Source organism: Denticeps clupeoides, chromosome 2 (assembly GCF_900700375.1).
Source record: "Denticeps clupeoides chromosome 2, fDenClu1.1, whole genome shotgun sequence".
NCBI lineage: Eukaryota > Metazoa > Chordata > Actinopteri > Clupeiformes > Denticipitidae > Denticeps > Denticeps clupeoides.
Window position 1 is genome coordinate 18,806,835 of NC_041708.1, and position 17,599 is coordinate 18,824,433.

General features: G+C 40.9%; 1 pseudogene; it reads left to right on the plus strand.

Moving 5' to 3' along the window:
* Positions 1 to 16,387: 16,387 nt before the first annotated feature.
* On the plus strand, positions 16,388 to 17,219 carry LOC114768882 (uncharacterized; annotated as a pseudogene).
* The last annotated feature ends 380 nt before the right edge of the window (positions 17,220 to 17,599 follow it).

The window sequence follows — 17,599 nt, forward strand, 5'->3', positions numbered from 1 at the left end:
TAGTAGCATTAAAACTTTATAGACGCATGTAACATCAACAGGGACGTTTTTATACATCCGTGTGCTGGGCATCAAAACGGCACCAGAGAGATACTCGCACGGGCAGTGACGAGCAAAGGTCCTGCTAACAATGCAGATTACATTAATGTATGAAATACAGTAGAATAAACTGTGTGCAGCCTGAATCTAAACATTCCATGGCGTGCTGGGATAGGGCAGCGCTGGTATATTGGATTTGAAATGCTAAAAAAAACAAAAAACACATCTCGACATCCGGGTGTCTAAAAATGACTGTTTTTAGTTATTAAGATGCCATATTTTCCAAGGTGGTACTTTAAAAAAAAAAAATATATAAAATTATTGTCATTGTGATGCACAGCACACAGTTCACACAACAAACCATGCATGTCCTTTGCATTTAACACATCGCTCTTAGTCAGCAGTCAGCTCTGAATGTCGCCTGGAATAGTATCCAGGTGATGGTGATCTGGTGTTACTGTGCAGGGACAAGGATTGTGCAGTGTGTCACAGGGAAGCAGTAAAACAGGTAAATAACATTGTCCTAGAATAACATAGAACATAACCCAATCATTTTAAGCCACTTTGACACCAGAAGCAGTGAAAAAGTCCACATTCATACTGTTGGTTTAATACTTAATTGAATAGTCTTGTTATTTAAACTATACCATTTTTCAGTGTTAGCAGTCAGAGCCTTCTCAACCTGCTACCTTCGGTCATGCCTCATTTGGACATGATGAACTCTGATGGAGAGCCTATTATCTTGTGCTAGTTCCCTAACAGGCAATGAGTTTGTGTATTTGAGTTCCATCCAGAGACTTGTTCTGATGAAGTGAGTGATGTTGGTCAAGTGGATTAACAGATATGACTGATCCCCTTGGTGTGTTTTTCTCATTTCTTTTCAAAAGTCACATTGGCATGATTTTTCAGTTAATTTGCCTAATCTAAACTATATGGGGTAAAGCAATGCTTCCACAACTTATTTGACCTGGGGACCAGTCATGTCAGGCTTTGTGGCTGCAGGGCTCGGCATAAACAAACGCCCCCAACCAAACCACAAAAACTTCAAATCAACATTCTAATTTGATGGGTGCGCATGTGTGCAAAGGATTTGGAGTGAATAATCAACAGCACCACAGAGGGCTAAGGGTTATATTCCCAATTTCTTTGTCAATACTGAAATCCAGCTATGTGTTTGTGATGGGTGTTTTTTTACTTTTGGTGTCTTGTAAATAATTAAATCATGGCTTAACCCCCACAATGCAGCATTTGTGGCATGGGGCAATTGTTTTTACAAAATTGCCCCATAAACGGAACTGTGCATTGCAATCTATTAAAATGCTTTTATTTTGTGGCCAGAATGGAGTTTCTCTCCATACAGTCGAAGAAATTGATTGTTTCTCAATCTGTTACAACGTTTTGATGTTACTACAATATTTCTGAATAGTCGCTGATGGGAAGTAACTGCTTGGGGAACTACCTGCGGTTAAAATACCAGGTTATTGTGGAGTCTGAGTCGGCATGTGAAGAACTGGAGGAATTCTACACAGGACTCCATTTCCTGCTTTTTGTCAAGCTTCAGGGGGTGTGCGTGGTGCATATTGGGAAAATGGCCCATGCCCAGCCCTCCACTGATCTAGCTGTTGGAGCTGAAAGCATTTTTGCCAAAGGCATCTAGTTCAGAGGAGTTGGGGGTAGGGGACGTGAAAAAAACGCCAGACTTCAGACAGATAATGAAGAACAGACAGTATTTTTTCTGGGTCAAAGATAGAATGGCGATAGACAAAATATCCCCCTTCGGAATCAATGGCTCTGCATAAATTATTTCATTCTGCTAAAACTAATATTAAAGGTAACTAATACCAAGTTATATGTTTATCCTGGGTTGCTCATTAGAAGAAGTGCCGATGAGTTTTTCTTTCTTCTTTTGAAATTTGACAACATGCTGTCTCTTTTCTACAAAATAGGTCCTAAAACCAAACACTTATGAACTGTAATTTAATTGCTTTCTCCTCTATAAGCAAATTAAGGGTTTCACATTAGGCTAACAGACCTAATTGCTTTGCTCATGTGAGTGTTACTTTTGACTTAGTTCCTCTACTTGCCTTTTAAATGCCATAAAGGAACACAAATAGTAAATAAGCAATTAGAAAGTCTTCATAAGTTAGACACGTTTTTTTTGTGGGCAGTGCATTTCTTGCATTTATGGCCATCTAGGAAAAGCAAGGAAGAAGCCATTGAATTTTACAGTGTATTTCATTAGCTGGTGTCACGGCCAAGGAAGCAATGGAACGATGGACACAGCGGGTAGGGAACACAGTTTATTGGGATAACATAAAAGAAGTGAGCAAAAACAAACCTCCAGGTCTCACGCATAAAACAGTCCTCTCTGTTTCTGTAGTCCTGCGCCTTGGAAGGGTTGATCTACTCATTGCCAATCGCAGGTTGACGAGATGCCCGGGAAAGTCCTTGTGACTCCTGTATTGGCACAAAACACAAACAGACATAACAGAACTTCACAAAACAACACACCTTGTGACAAATCCCCAAATCTCATTTTCCTTTTGTGATGAAGTATTTAAATTCAGACAGCTTTGATCTTATAATTCAGTAGGCATGTACAGCTTAATTCAAGAATCTGTCATGTCCATAGCTATACAAGTATAACAGGCTGTATATATACACACTGTATATATTTTATTAATAAACAATACATGATAACATTTAAGTATGATAGAATATTGAAAATGCATCTTCATCCTCATTGCATTCTTACAAATAGAACATCTTAATAAACATACAAACAAACATATGGACAAAACAAATAACAAAAATATAATTGTAAATATTGCTAATTCTGACAGTGAAGTTATTTACACAGATGGCAAGTGGAGACAGCCGGGATAATCATATGAAACAGTGGCACATTTAACAAGTGGTAGAGACACAAACAAAACAAAGTAATGTGTTGTGGGCGGTTAGTAGAGTGTTCTGAGGTGTTCTATCGGATTGAGGGAAAGGTTCGGCACAGCTCAGTCAAAGTGGCTCCACACCAAACTTCATCCATGTCGTTATGGACCTTGATTTGTGTGCATGAAATTGTCCAAAATTATAAATGCTGAAGCATTCAAGCCCAAACCCCTGAAAAACAACCCCACACTATAATCCCCCTCCACAAACAGTACACTTGGCACAGTGCAGTCAGAAAAGTATTATTCTCCTGGCATCCAAACCCAGACTTGTCCACCAGATTTCCATACAGAGAAGCATGATGCTCTAGCGTTTAATGTGCTTTACATGACCACATCTGAAGCATTGCACTTGGGGATGTAAAAGCTTTTACTTACATTTCATGATAACTATAGCATTTAGAACTTTTGGTTCACACACTGAAATAACTTTTCCTTACACCACAGGCTTTATTGTTTATCTAGTTTAATAATGTGTATGTATGTCAGTTTTGTTCTTTTTTGTTTCATGATCAACACCTCTAATCTTCTGCCTTTTTGAGGCCATTTTAACTTTTTTTAACATTTTTAACATTTTGTCTGAAATTAAGATGTGCATAGTTAGACTGGTACATGACTTCTGCAAGTGAATAAACACAACATTTAGTCAATTTAATATTTGACCTTTATTATACTTGACGTGAGATGTCAGGGTGGCCAGTTGACATTGAGGCTTTGATTCTGTTGGGTCACCATATGTGTGTGTCACTGTTTCCTTGTCATGTCAGTGCTGTGTGTAGAAATGTCCTCATATGAATGAATGGATCTGTTAAGCCACAGCAAAAGACTGAATGGCAAATAGATGATTGCTTTTGCTCTCCAAAGAAGGAAATAAAATGTGCTGTCACCTTTGAGTGTTTCTGGCAGCAGACATATAAGGTGGTGAGGATCCCACTGGTTTCCTTGGTTACGGCTGGGTTTGTTTAATACAGCGCACACAATTTTTTAAAATTTATTTTCTTCAAGGCTGTTGTTTTAATTACTGTGTCTCAAGTCTTTCATATTAGAGTTTTTGTGTCATTGAGGTACAGTTGATTTCATCCTGAGTGGTGTCAATAATAGATTGTAAAATTTCTTCACACAGAGTCTAACTATGCATTTAGCTAATCAGGCTGACAGACCTGACTTGTCCATCAGCTTATGTGTTAATATGACCTCATGTTGACATGGGACTAGATATATTTTACCAGCAACAGTGTTAAACAGAAAGCTTAATTGTTAAAATAAATTGGGTCTTTCTCCATAGCTGGAAAGTATGGGTCCCATCCTACCTAATGTGTAGTCAGTAGCACATGACAAACAGTTTGAAGAACAGTCTGAGCCTGTTATTCTGCAGTTAAAGAAATATTAATTTAATTATTATGTGACCCTTAGCTCCTGACTTCAGCCAAGAGGGAACAGATTTATTAACATGATCAGAATTCCTTGAAGAGGTTTGAATTAATTAAACAAACTCGTCTCCAAGCCAGAACATTTGCAATCAAGAATGCTTCAACCATATAGTACATTGCACAATGCATTAACAAAGTAACCAGTACTAGTAGTTCAGTCCTTTGCATTGTTGCATTTTTTTCCCTTTCAAACAGAATGGCACACCCACCATTAAAAGCATTCCCCATATTGGTGTTAACTTTTTACTTTTTGTTTTTTGATCACTCAAAACCATTCCAAATTTGATGCCTGAACCAGAACAAAGCAATTACTCTGTGTTTACAGATTAATCTGTGTTTACAGATTAATTGCTGGTATCTGGTATCTGTGATTACTTGGCATGAAGGCCGCGTGGTGTAGGCAGGAATATGCACCTGCAATATCACCTGTTGATCCACAAAAAAAAAAAATCAGATTTTTATGGGATAGGTATTCTAAAATGTCTATAAAACCATAAAAGAACATTGTTTATATCATGAATCTCTGGTCAATTTTTAATTCTTTTTTCATTTAAGTTTCATTCAGTGGTGGCCTAGTGGTTAAAAAAGCTGGCCCGAAATATGACCCACTATGACCCACCTCAGTGGTACCTTGGCAGATCGGGATTCAAACTGGCAACCTTCAGATTTTGGGGCAGCTTTCTTAAGGTTGCCAGTTCGAATCCCGATCTGCCAAGGTACCACTGAGATGCCACTGAACAAAATCACTGTCCCCACACACTGCTCCCCGGGCACCTTTTAGGGCTGCCCACTGCTCACCAAGGGTGAGGGTTAAAAGTAGAAGACACATTTTGTCGTGTGCATGTGTTCTGTTCTGCAGTGTATCACAATCAGTTTACTTTCATTCTGAATTAAATTAACTTGCACCAGCCATATTTCCTAAAGAAAAAATCACAAAGAGATACTGGTTTTAGGATGAGCAAAAGGAATCCAAGCCCAGTGTACAGAAAGGTCTTCAGTCCCTCCTCATGCAATTAGGAAGTTAAATTAAAGAAAAATATAGAATTAAGAAAACATGACATTTTGGTGAAATGTTAACTATTATTATATGACATGATTCCATTGGAAAATTTCCAGGGTTAATTAATTTTGACAGAGGAATATGGAACATTGATTTGTTGTATGCTGTATGAATCTCAGTATCAGCTTCAGCAGCTGAGAATATTTTCTCTCTTCTCACAGCAGGTAACCATCCTCAATGACTCTCAGGAATCTTGACCTTTGACCTCGAAAATCGCTCTAGTCCAGACTTGTGTACCACATCTGAAGAAACTCCCTCAAGGCATTCCAAATATATGGTGTTCACAAGAAAATGAGGTGACCTTTACCTATGACCAACAAGACCTAATCAGCTTTGAATTCCAATGACCAAACCACACAAAAACATGATCCTCAATGTGCATTAGAAAATTATATGGCTCATATCTGCTTTTCACATTATACAAAAATGTGCAGTGGGTGGTTTTAGACTTAGAGATGGGGGTGAAGTAGCACTTTTAAAATGTTTTTATGCCTGGAGGACTGTTATACTACCTTTTAATATGCCCTGTTTAATGCATGAGCACGCTGTAAAATAATATACAGCATATATGCAGTGCATCACAATTGGTGTCAGGGACCTCTATGAACTGCTAAGATCAGGTCAGTCTCACTGTTTTGCTGTCAAAAGTCCAAACTCCTAGGACTATTTAAGGCAATGAATATTGTATGCACTCTATTCATGTGACGAAGTGATGCAGGAGTTATAATATTCATAATCAATCATAACTAAGCATCATGGGCCCTGTTTTGTTTACATATTCATAAGCATGGATAATAAATAGGCACCCAGGTCATCCTTTTAGGCTATATAACTAAAGGTCAGCAGCAATGTATCTGTATAACTGTTTCTTACTGCGAGAGTGAACTTTTATTAGCAAGTCTGACATGATTCATTTGTCAGTGTGGCACCACAGCTCACTATCAGCATTTTAAAATAGTTTATTGAAGCCTCACTTGAACTCTGAAAGTTTGGTATGCTGGTTTGTGTTTGTACCTGGACATTTTTGGACAGTCTTCAGCAAATGGTCAGGTATGATAGTATAATGCTCATATTTGCACTGCCGTTGCATGATCACACACTTGATCACAATCAATATTCCCTGGTGCACTGTGCATCAATCAGCATCAAACTTTTATCTGGAAATCATTAAATGTAAATTCTTATACCATAGATCTGATAATGCTACAAAAATCAGACAAGGGTAGAAAAAGTATTCAAATCTCCTGCGCCTGAGATAAAAATCACAGTGTGTAAAATTTCTTCATTGCTGTTTACACCTGATAAGTTTTAAAAATTCCCTTCATTATGTTGGCTGATGGTCTGGCAATTGCTATGACTGCTTTCTCAGTTGAAATCAATGATTGATTCCAAACTGCCCATTATGAGGTTGGCCAGAAGCTATTGCTTGTGTTCTCTCACAGATGTTTTGTGAAGAGGTCTCAAAAATAATAACAAGTTATATTTATCTGATATTTTTGTTGTTTGTGGATTTAATATGCAAAACATTTAAGTTGCAATTTTTGTAGAGCTGACAGCTAGAGCTTATAAAGTAAAGTGATTGTGCACCATGTGCTGTGCTGCTGTGTATCAAGTGACAAAGTTAAATTTGTCCTCTGCATTTAACCCATCAGTGGGCAGCCATGAGAAGCGCCCAGGGAGCAGTGTGTGGTGACGGTGCTTTGCACCTTGGTGGATCAGGATTCGAACCAGCAACCTTCTGATTATGGGGCCGCAACCTTAACCGCTAGGCCACCTCTGCCCTGCAGAGCTGACTCATTCAACCCATCCCGAGTAGCCAGCTCTGCTGTAGGAGTGAAAGCACTGCCTAGAATAAATGTTCAGCAATATGATCCTAAAATTGGCTATTGTTTCTATCACAGTGCATTTTGCATCTCCGTTTCTCTTTGCTCACAAAGGGCATCGCAGCAAATATCATTTCCATAAAGCAGCTGGATCCGAGATTGGCCTGAAATCTTTCCTATTAATCAGCACCAGCCCAGAAAAAATGACTTTTCTTTTTATGGCTTAGAGGCGTGTTGTATCTTCTCAAGGGAAGGGCACCGCTATTTGTTTTAATAGAGTGACATTTTCTATTCCTGCTATTGTATAAAAAGCAACCAATTGTTTTTCACATAAAATAATTGATGAAGCTTTTTGAGATTGCACTGAAGAGACACAAAAACACATTGTGTAGGCCTGTATTTGGATTGGTGCATGTGTCCAAGAAAAGCAATTTCAAGTCAAATTGATATGTAATCAATTTTTGCATGTATTTATCAATTCCGAAAAATTCCTTGTTGGAATTCCTTGTTGGAGTTCCAGGTTGGCTTTAGCTTTTATGTTTAGTCAGGTACCATACTGCTAAGGAAAAGTTGACAGTAAAGGTAGAGAAAAAAGAATACCTGATTGTTTGAGGTGTGCAGAATCATCAGGGAAGGCTCATCAGGGAAATGATCTGGCTTTTTTATCATGATGAAGAAGGAAGGGGAAACACAGAACCCCTTGAGGACCAATAGAGATGGCAACAGAGATGCATGGTGGACTGAAGGATACTTGCAGATAGAAACATTATAAATATAGAGCAATGCCCTTGCTTTCCATAAAAAATACAATGGAATGAATACAAAGTTTAAAATTAATAATAAATAAGTTTAAAATAATTATGTATTCAAACACACGATGTTGAAATAATTCCAGAATTTTGGATGGTCCTGTTCAATCTAATCAGATGTTTGTCAGGTTTGCTTGGTGAATTGAACACATCAGTGTCTGAGCACATTAAATTCTCTAATGGATTATGAGTCATTCATCTTCAAACCACAGACCCACGGTTTCTGATGAGACTAAGCTGTTGTCTAACCCCATATTTCAATATTTCATGACATCTGGACACCAGAACAATAGTAAAGGTAGTCTGCTCCATCTTGTACTGTACTTCAAAACATAAATAATATGCCCTGGACTGATCTCAGGCCTCCAGACTTGACCTTTTTAACATCAGGTTTCCCAGATATTTTTTTATTATTTTTTTTTGTGGAAGAAAAATCGACACTCATCCTTCTGCTTCTCTTCTGACGCTTTTGAAATATGTCCAGATCAGTCCCAGCTTCATTTGCTACAGAACGTCTTGTCTGTCTTCTGAAAGGTCTATACTAAAGCTGGCAGCATAATGAACCGCAGGAAGGTCATGTCAGGTGATGTAGCTGGTACAACATCCCATTACCTGTACAACAGGAGAACAGAGCAGATATTTTGATATTTATATACTACATTATTCTGATATTTAAAAGGGTGATATTGAAAAATTCTGAGCCTGAATTTTTTTTTCCATGCCCGGGAAGTGAGCGAGTGGGGGGTGCTATGTATGCAACACACTTTTAACACATAACTTGTTGCCCCTTCATAAATTAAACAGATCTAAGATATGGTTTGGTTTTAGTACTAACATATGTTATAACAACATCAAAGGTCTCCAACATTTGGGGGGGGTCGTCTAGTGACCCCTCCCAAAGTGATCCAGATCGAGGATACAAAAGGGAAGGTAACGTGCCACTCAGGGAGTCACTGCATTCAGTTTCTCCCACACATGCTGCGGTTTTAAGAACCCTGCTACCTGTTCTTTTATCCAATGCTGTGTGTAACATCTGTTGGGTATGTTGGATAGAATGATAGAATGAAAATCAATCTTGTTTTCGACAATTAAGGAACTGTATTTACTATATCTGTGAAGATTATGTATCATAATAAATGTAAATATTCATATCTTTAATCTCCAGTCTTGTTATAGAATATTGTCAACTAAAATTGTTGGTTAACTGCTAGGCCACCTCTGCCCTGCAGAGCAGACTCATTCAACCCATCCCGAGTAGCATAATGAACCGCAGGGTGATGTATCGTATGTATAAAGAACTTCTTGATCCTATAGCACGTAAGCAGGTATTTTGTGTGAACCATATAGAGTTCCTTTCTTCCTGCCCCTGGTGTGATCAGCCTGTCAGTCAGTGCAAATCTGCAGGGTAGAAAGTTATTTTATTAATTATACTTGATTTATTAGCTGGCCACTGTTTTGCTGATCAAGATTTGTTGAGTCAATGCAAATTTGCAGAGTTTAGTTCTCCATAACCTTATACATTATTTAGTGCCTATTGTCCTCTTCATTTCAACTACCCATCTAAAGTGAATAGTCTTGGTAGCTATATTGGAGTCAGACAATACAGATCTAAGACTATTTATCCAGTTGATAAATAAATTTGTTTTGTATATTCATTTTCTTCTCTGCCTACTACAATTCTGGTGAGTACATTGTTTTCATTTATCAGCGTCTAAGTGAAAGAAAAATACATCATATATATACACACACACACACACACACACACACACACACACATTTATAGAATGGGTCGACATACCCAGTGACAGACCAGAGACCGTAGAAATTTGGTAGGAATTAAACGTTTAGACACCGAAACATGGATAGCCAGACACAGCATTACACGGACCCAACTGCAGAGGTGATGAATGAGCTTGGCCAATAATTAAAGACCACCCTACTACTGCTTAACAAGAAGGGCCTAGATGTTAATGCCAGTAATGGCCAGCTTCTAGACTGGTATGAAGCATGCAGGCGTACATTATTATCAAAACGTAAATTTCATAAACTCCCTGTCGCCCTTGTTTATTTGATTCATTTGAATGACATGAGAACTCAGGCCGAACGCGATCGAACTGTTGCCCGTTTTAGAGAAATGGGAAAAAGTCACGACCAGGAGCTGACGAGTCTTAAAGCTCAGGTAAATGTGATCGTAGCGATAAACAAAGGTGGGCGTGGGACATGGAAGAAACACAGAGACACATAGCCGCGCTCCAGGTTAAACTGGAACGCGCTCAGGAATACTCGGCAGCTCTAGAAGACTGTTGTAGTAACGTGGGAATCCCTATTCGACAGGTCAACTCTGATGCACCTGAGTCATATGACTCTAGTGAGGACGAAGAATGTTTCATGGCCAATAACGAGTCCGAGGAGTTATTGCTTTTAGAGGAGGCTCGCAGTCGACCTCCCACAGTAACACATTCTTTAACAACACGTTGCACAAATGCACATAAAATATCCAAAAATGAATCCTACTGTCCAAATCGGCCAACCAAATCTAAACACAGCCCGATCAAAGTCAAGTTCAGCACAACACAAACCAGCAAATGTTGCTGAGTGAGCAGTGGGCAGCCATGACAAGCGCCCGGGGAGCAGTGTGTGGGGACGGTGCTTTGCTCAGTGACACCTCAGTGGCACCTTGGCGGCTCAGGATTCGAACCAGCAACCTTCTGATTACAGGGCCGCTCCCTTAACCGCTAGGCCACCACTGCCACCTACCGTAAGCCGCCCTTTAACTTGTGATGAAGCAGCTAGACACAAAGAAGCCGTGGGGATGATGCCTAGAAGGGGACCATTCCAACCATATTGGGACAACTTAATGCTCAGCGTCTATAAATTGGAATTAAGAGAGGTGTGGCAAGTAATTCTATTCATCCCTTCTGAGATAATACCAAAAATGTCTGAAGGACTAAGAACAGGATCCATTGTCGTTAAAGAGGATGATGAAACAGATGCAGCTGTATATGAACAATTATGGAAAGCTTAAGAGGTCCAACACCTACATCATGGGACAAAATTCTCAATGTTAAGCAAACACCAAATGAATCATTCGAGACATATGCTGAACGCATGTGGGTCTAATTCCAGGAATACTCTGGCCACGAACAAGTAGACCGCGATAATGAAACACGGCTGCAATTTTTTTTTAAATAATGCCGGACCTTGCGTTCATCAAGCTCTTGACCACGGCGTCAACCCACCACAGAACACATACTGGTCTCTGTGTCACATGAACCGGGATCAGAACGAAAGAGACGTGTAGGAAGAGACGAGAAACCTCGGTGCAGCAGGACGCACGGAGGCAGGTAAGTTCCTCCGCGTTAATCTGCGAACGCGGACTGCGCGAGCCGCAACACCACGCTGATGTTGTCGTTCGCGTTTTAAGACACAAGACAGGGCAGAACAGGGCGACAGGAAGGAGTTCAGGAATCAGGATAACAGAGAGGACAGGTACGGTCTTACTTGGCTTGAGGATTTCGGGCCGAGTCTAACAACGTGTGTCATTAAATGACTGAGCAGTTGGCAGCTGCTCTCTAGCCTATTTATAGGAGTCACGTTACCTCGTTTCCATGTTACTCCCAGTCACATGATGGAATCAGGAATGAGCGTCTAAAATAGAATGCAGAGAAAGAAATAAGTCTCAGACCATCACGGCAACACAGTGGGTAGCGGAAGGTCAGGGGTCATGGGACCCCGCGTGTGTTCACTGTCAACAAAATACACACCCATCCCATAAGTGCTAGAAGCTTAGAAACAGACACATTAACTCCCGGCGTCCCAACTCAGGCCATAATGATGATTGAATATTAAAACAAATACAGTGGTTATTTGACGAAAGACATAACGTTGCAGAAGAATACAGAACACGTGATTACCTTTTACAGCACATAGCAGCCCTAACCCACCCCTATACCACATCCCAATAGGGATACATGGCCTCCACCATGATCGGGAGCATTATCTCCAGCAGAAACCATATCAAAATACGGGCAAGTCTTGGAGGCCGACTAGTCGATGTACTCGTTGATTCTGGTGCTGCATGCTCCTGCACTAACATTAAGTTACCCCTCACTGATCAGACTATCCAAATTAAGGGAATAGGAGACACACTCATGACTGCAACCCAAACAGAGCTGGTAACACTCGACCTGGGCATAGCTGTGGTAAACACGCCATTTTGGTATTTACCAGAAAACAGTGAGGGGAACCTGTTGGGCATGGACATTATGCAAAAACATGGTTTTGTGATTCGATGTTTAGAAATAGGCACAAACCTTTGAGTGCTTCATGTCCATGTCCATCACAGATCCTTGCCAGGGTATATATGAGAAACACAGCAACATATGGGCCACTCATGAGCATGATTGCTGAAATGTAAATTTTGAGGTACGCATTAAGGGCAACCCACCGCCACCTCAGAAACAGTACCGCATTAAACCGGAAGTGGAAGCTGCAGTGCACAAAATTGTACAAGAATTTGAGGTGAGAGGAATCATTCGTTTGTGCAGTTCCACCACTAATTCTCCGTGTCTACCCGTACCCAAACCAAATGGGAAGTGGCGACTATGCATTGACTACCAACGGCTAAATAAAGTATTACCCAAGGTGACCCCAATCGTAGCGAACCCATCCACACTCCTTTCACAAATACCCGCCGAAGCATGTTGGTTCACAGTAGTAGACATTAAAAATGGATTTTGGTCACTCCGGGTTAAACCGAAGGACCACTGGAAATTGGCCTTCACAGTAAAACATATCCAATACACTTGGACGCACATGCCCCAGGGTCTCCACAACAGCCCTGCGATCTTTCACCGAGCTGTGGCTGATTTCCTCAAACCCCTCCTGGATACAGGCAACGTGATCCACTATGTGGATGACATTTTAATTGCCACAGGGGGGTCCATTGATGAGCATCTGCAACAAATTGACTGCGTAATTCAGACATTAGGTGGATTTAAACTAAACAAAGATAAGGCACAAATCGCACAAAAAAGGTTCAATTTCTCGGATACACCCTAACACAAAATCACCGCGCATTAACTGAATACAAGCTGAACTGCTGAACTGCCCCGTCCACACACATTAAATGCACTTCAGAAAGTTCTCGGCACCACCAACTATTTACGAGAATTTATCTCTAACTTTGCAGGAACAGCCAGGTCTCTATACACCTTACTCAAAAGAAACAAAAAACCAAATGATGTTTTAAAATGGACAGAGGAACACGAACAAGCCTTTTCCAATTTAAAACAACGACTATGCTCAGCCCCAGAGTTAAAGCTGCCCGACCCATCAAAGTCATTCCACATGCAGGCCGATGTACACGACAATGTTTTTTGTGGTGTTTTAGCCCAGGAGCACGGAGGTTCATGACTGCCGGTAGCACACTACAGTAGAAAAGTCCCCAGTCGAACAAGGATTTGATTCATGTACACAGCATGTTTTGGCAATGCATTGGATGTTAGCAATCACAGAACCTATTGTAGGATTCCAACCGATTGTTTTTCACACATTACACACACCTGTACAGATGCTGCTACAAGGTTGAATTAAAGGCATATCCTCACAGAGGATGGCACGATGGCTGGCAGACATGCAGTCACATGACATCACAACAACACATCAGCGCATATTACCACATTTACTTGGGGACATTGAGGGTCAGCCGCACACATGTGAGATGGATCTGGAAATAAAAAGACTGCGAACTTTCAAACCAAACACGAGTGTTCGTTGATGTCTCCCGTTTTGGGTAAGAGGGAAAATTTTACACTGACTGTGCGATCTGGAACCCTCAATGCCCCAACATAAACACGACCCAGCAATCATTATTCAAATTGCCACCCAACATATCCGCACAGGAGGCAGAGCTTATAGCACTGAAAGCACACCCTGAGCCATTATGCATATACACCGACAGTCGATATGCATTTGGTACAGTCCATGATTACATGAACCAATGGCAGCTTGGCAACTTCCTCACCTCTGCAGGAACGCCAATAAAACATTCCCAAACTATCCAGATGATTTGGAAATTAATTAATACCTGTGCACATTCCATTTCTGTCATCAAAGTATGTGCACACATAACAAAAAACCCTGACACACATCCTGACATCACTGCTGTAAGCGTGATCCAGGTTCAACCCATTTATTTAAAACAATATAAGAAAGATCTATGGACTTCCGATGGAGAACTTGTGACACACTTACAGCAGGACCAACTAGTCACCATCCAGGATGGAATCATCCTTAGAGAACACAAATATGTTGTTCCTGAGGCCCTTCAAAAACCCATTATCAAAATGTACCATGAATATGCCCACACATCTGCAGAGAATACGGTGCAACTTATTAATAGGTCTTTTTGGTGGACACAGATGACATCTGATGTCATGAGATGGTGTGATTCATGTCTGGTGTGTGCAGCAGTAAATCAAGGGAAAACAGGTCGCACCTGCCCAGCCAAAGGGACCCTGGGAATCTCTCCGAATAGACTCCATTGGTCCGCTCCCAAGTGCCAAGGGGGGATACCGATATTGTCTTATAATCATCGATAAATTATCAAAGTGGGTTGAAGCAATTCCTACTCACAATAATTCAGCAAATACTGTGGCACGAGTGTTTGTGAACCAAATCATCCCACTCTGGGGAACACCCATTCAAATTGAATCAGACCAAGGAACCCATTTCACTGGATAGGTAATGAAAGACCTATGCAATATGTTGTGCATAAAACATGAAATTTCATGTACATGAAATTTCATGTACTGTACCAACCACAAAGCTTTGGGATGGTGGAACGAGTGAATCGCACCATCAAGGAAAGCATAACAAAACAAATCATACAGAACAATAACAAGTGGACCGATGCACTGCCCACAGTTTTAAGCGTACTACGGGCATCACCATCTAAAGCCACTGGCATCAGCCCATTCGAACTGATGACAGGCCAAGTCATGAAACTTCCCATTGATCCAGCAATCTCCCCAATAGAACTGGCACATCTTGTGGTCTCAAAACAACAGACTGTTTTGCTCCAGTTGCAGGAATGTTTAAAAGTGCTACATTCTCATGCAACATTGAAACAACAACAATCTGATCTGACCAATGATGCTCAGTTTAATCCTACTTCTGAAGTCACATTTGCAGAAGGGAATTTAATCATGGTACGCGTTTTTGTAAAACAAAACAAAAAAGGCATGGTCCTTACAAGGTTAAAGCTGTGTGTAACAGCTGTGTGGCCATCAGTATCCGACGGAAGTTAAAGTGGTACCATATGAAAACGATTTAGAGGGCAAATGGGAACATAATCCTTTCTATCTCCTCTTCAGAAAAACCACTGCTATCCCATGGACCCCGGATACACGGAAGGTTTCTGGATCCACATGCATCAAGCTAGGACAGCGAGTCTAGCTTATAATAATAATAAATAATAATAATAAAGTGAAGTGATTGTCACACGTGATACACAGCAGCACAGCACACAGTGCACACAGTGAAATTTGTCCTCTGCATTTAACCCATCACCCTGAGTGAGCAGTGGGCAGCCATGACAGGTGCCCGGGGAGCAGTGTGTGGGGACGGTGCTTTGCTCAGTGGCACCTCAGTGGTAACATGGCAGATCGGGATTCGAACCAGCAACCTTCTGATTACGGGGCCGCTTCCTTAACCGCTAGGCCACCACTGCCCCGTTATACACAATTTAGACTGTGGGAGATGGGTATGGAAACTTTTTAAGGGGTCAGACACCTCACATCACAATTTTACTTAGGGTATCAGTTTCATGGCCCCCCCGGCGTAGCAAAAATTGCTCACGGACATTCAATTATTGCATAACTCTCACCACTTGTGGCTATCGCAGACCCTCACAATGTCCCAATTTACATCCCATTCCTCCAGGTGGACTCATCAGAGGGAATATTAATAAGACGCTACTACATGATGTAACTGACATATGTCATAACAAGATTTACAACATATCTAACATCTTATCTGCATATGTAACTCATTGTGATGACAATGATAAAACCTACACATGGTTACAGAAACGTATTGATGATCTAGTATCTGATTACAAAAGTAGATTGGCTGTTCAAACACCACCCACATGAAACAAACAGGATCTATTCAGTGAAGTCATTTGTCTTTTTGGCTCACTGAAATCCATTACAAATACATACAAAATGGCTGACTAACCAAATAGCTACAGGATTCCAACACATCACGAATAGCAATGAAAACAATCAAAGCAGTTAATTCAGATGCCCAAACACTTTTGACCATAAGCCGCTTACTTTTTAATCAAACACGCACGTGTAGTCATGAGACATCCAGTTATGTGATTTGTCTTTGTAACACTTTGCAGCCATTCTCATATAATGATACTAGACTCATCAGTGTATAGTCATTACATGGTTATTCAGATGCTGTCCAAGTAACACACGCAATGGTGTGTCGTCAGTGAAATTACTTCCTTCTCATATGGAGGTCTAACGTGTCCTGCCAACCACACCTTCTGCCTTGAGATATCTGATGACTTCTCCATGGGACAGCTAAACATTCTTGGCAGAACAGCACTGGAGGTTGATGTGTCTCCCAGGTGGGATGACACATTCTACGAACAAGGAATCCACGCCCTGGCAGAGACAATGAACTTGGTACAACAGACAATTCGGAAAACCGAATACTCCCTCAATCAAGCACAGGTGGAAGTCAACATGGCCAAGAAGACGACAGAAATCCTGTCAAGCTCCTCCACTCATTCGGCAAAGGATGCCTACACATGGTGGGACTGGGTGTTTCGTGGATGTGTCATCACCTTCTCACTGGTATAGTGCTGCTACTTTCACAGTGTACTCAGGACCCTACACTCATCGACCAGGGCAGCCTTAATTCTTAACCCCCTACAGCTACCTACATCTCAACGACCTTTAGGAGAGATGCTAACCCTGCCAGACCACCACGGTGACCCCTTGTGGACTATGCTTCAATTGCCCAACGGGGTCAAGGGGGGAATTGTAAGGTTCCCAGCAGGACCAGGTCTGTCACAGCAGGCGACATCCTGACACCTCAGAAAAACCACGAGAACCAGGAAATGTAATCCCACAGACTATTATTTACCAAATGGTCGAGGATACAAAAGGGAAGGTAACGTGCCACTCAGGGAGTCACTGCATTCAGTTTCTCCCACACGTGCTATGGTTTTAAGAACTCTGCTACCTGTTCTTTTATCCAGTGCTGTGTGTAACATCTGTTGGGATTGATTTTCATTCTATCATTCTGTCTTGTTTTGGACAATTAAGGAACTGTATTTACTATATCTGTGAAGATTATGTATCATAATAAATGTAAATATTGATATCTTTAATCTCCAGTCTTGTTATAGAATATTGTCAACTAAAGTTGTTGGTTATAGGGGGAATTTCTGATCGTATGGCAACATGCC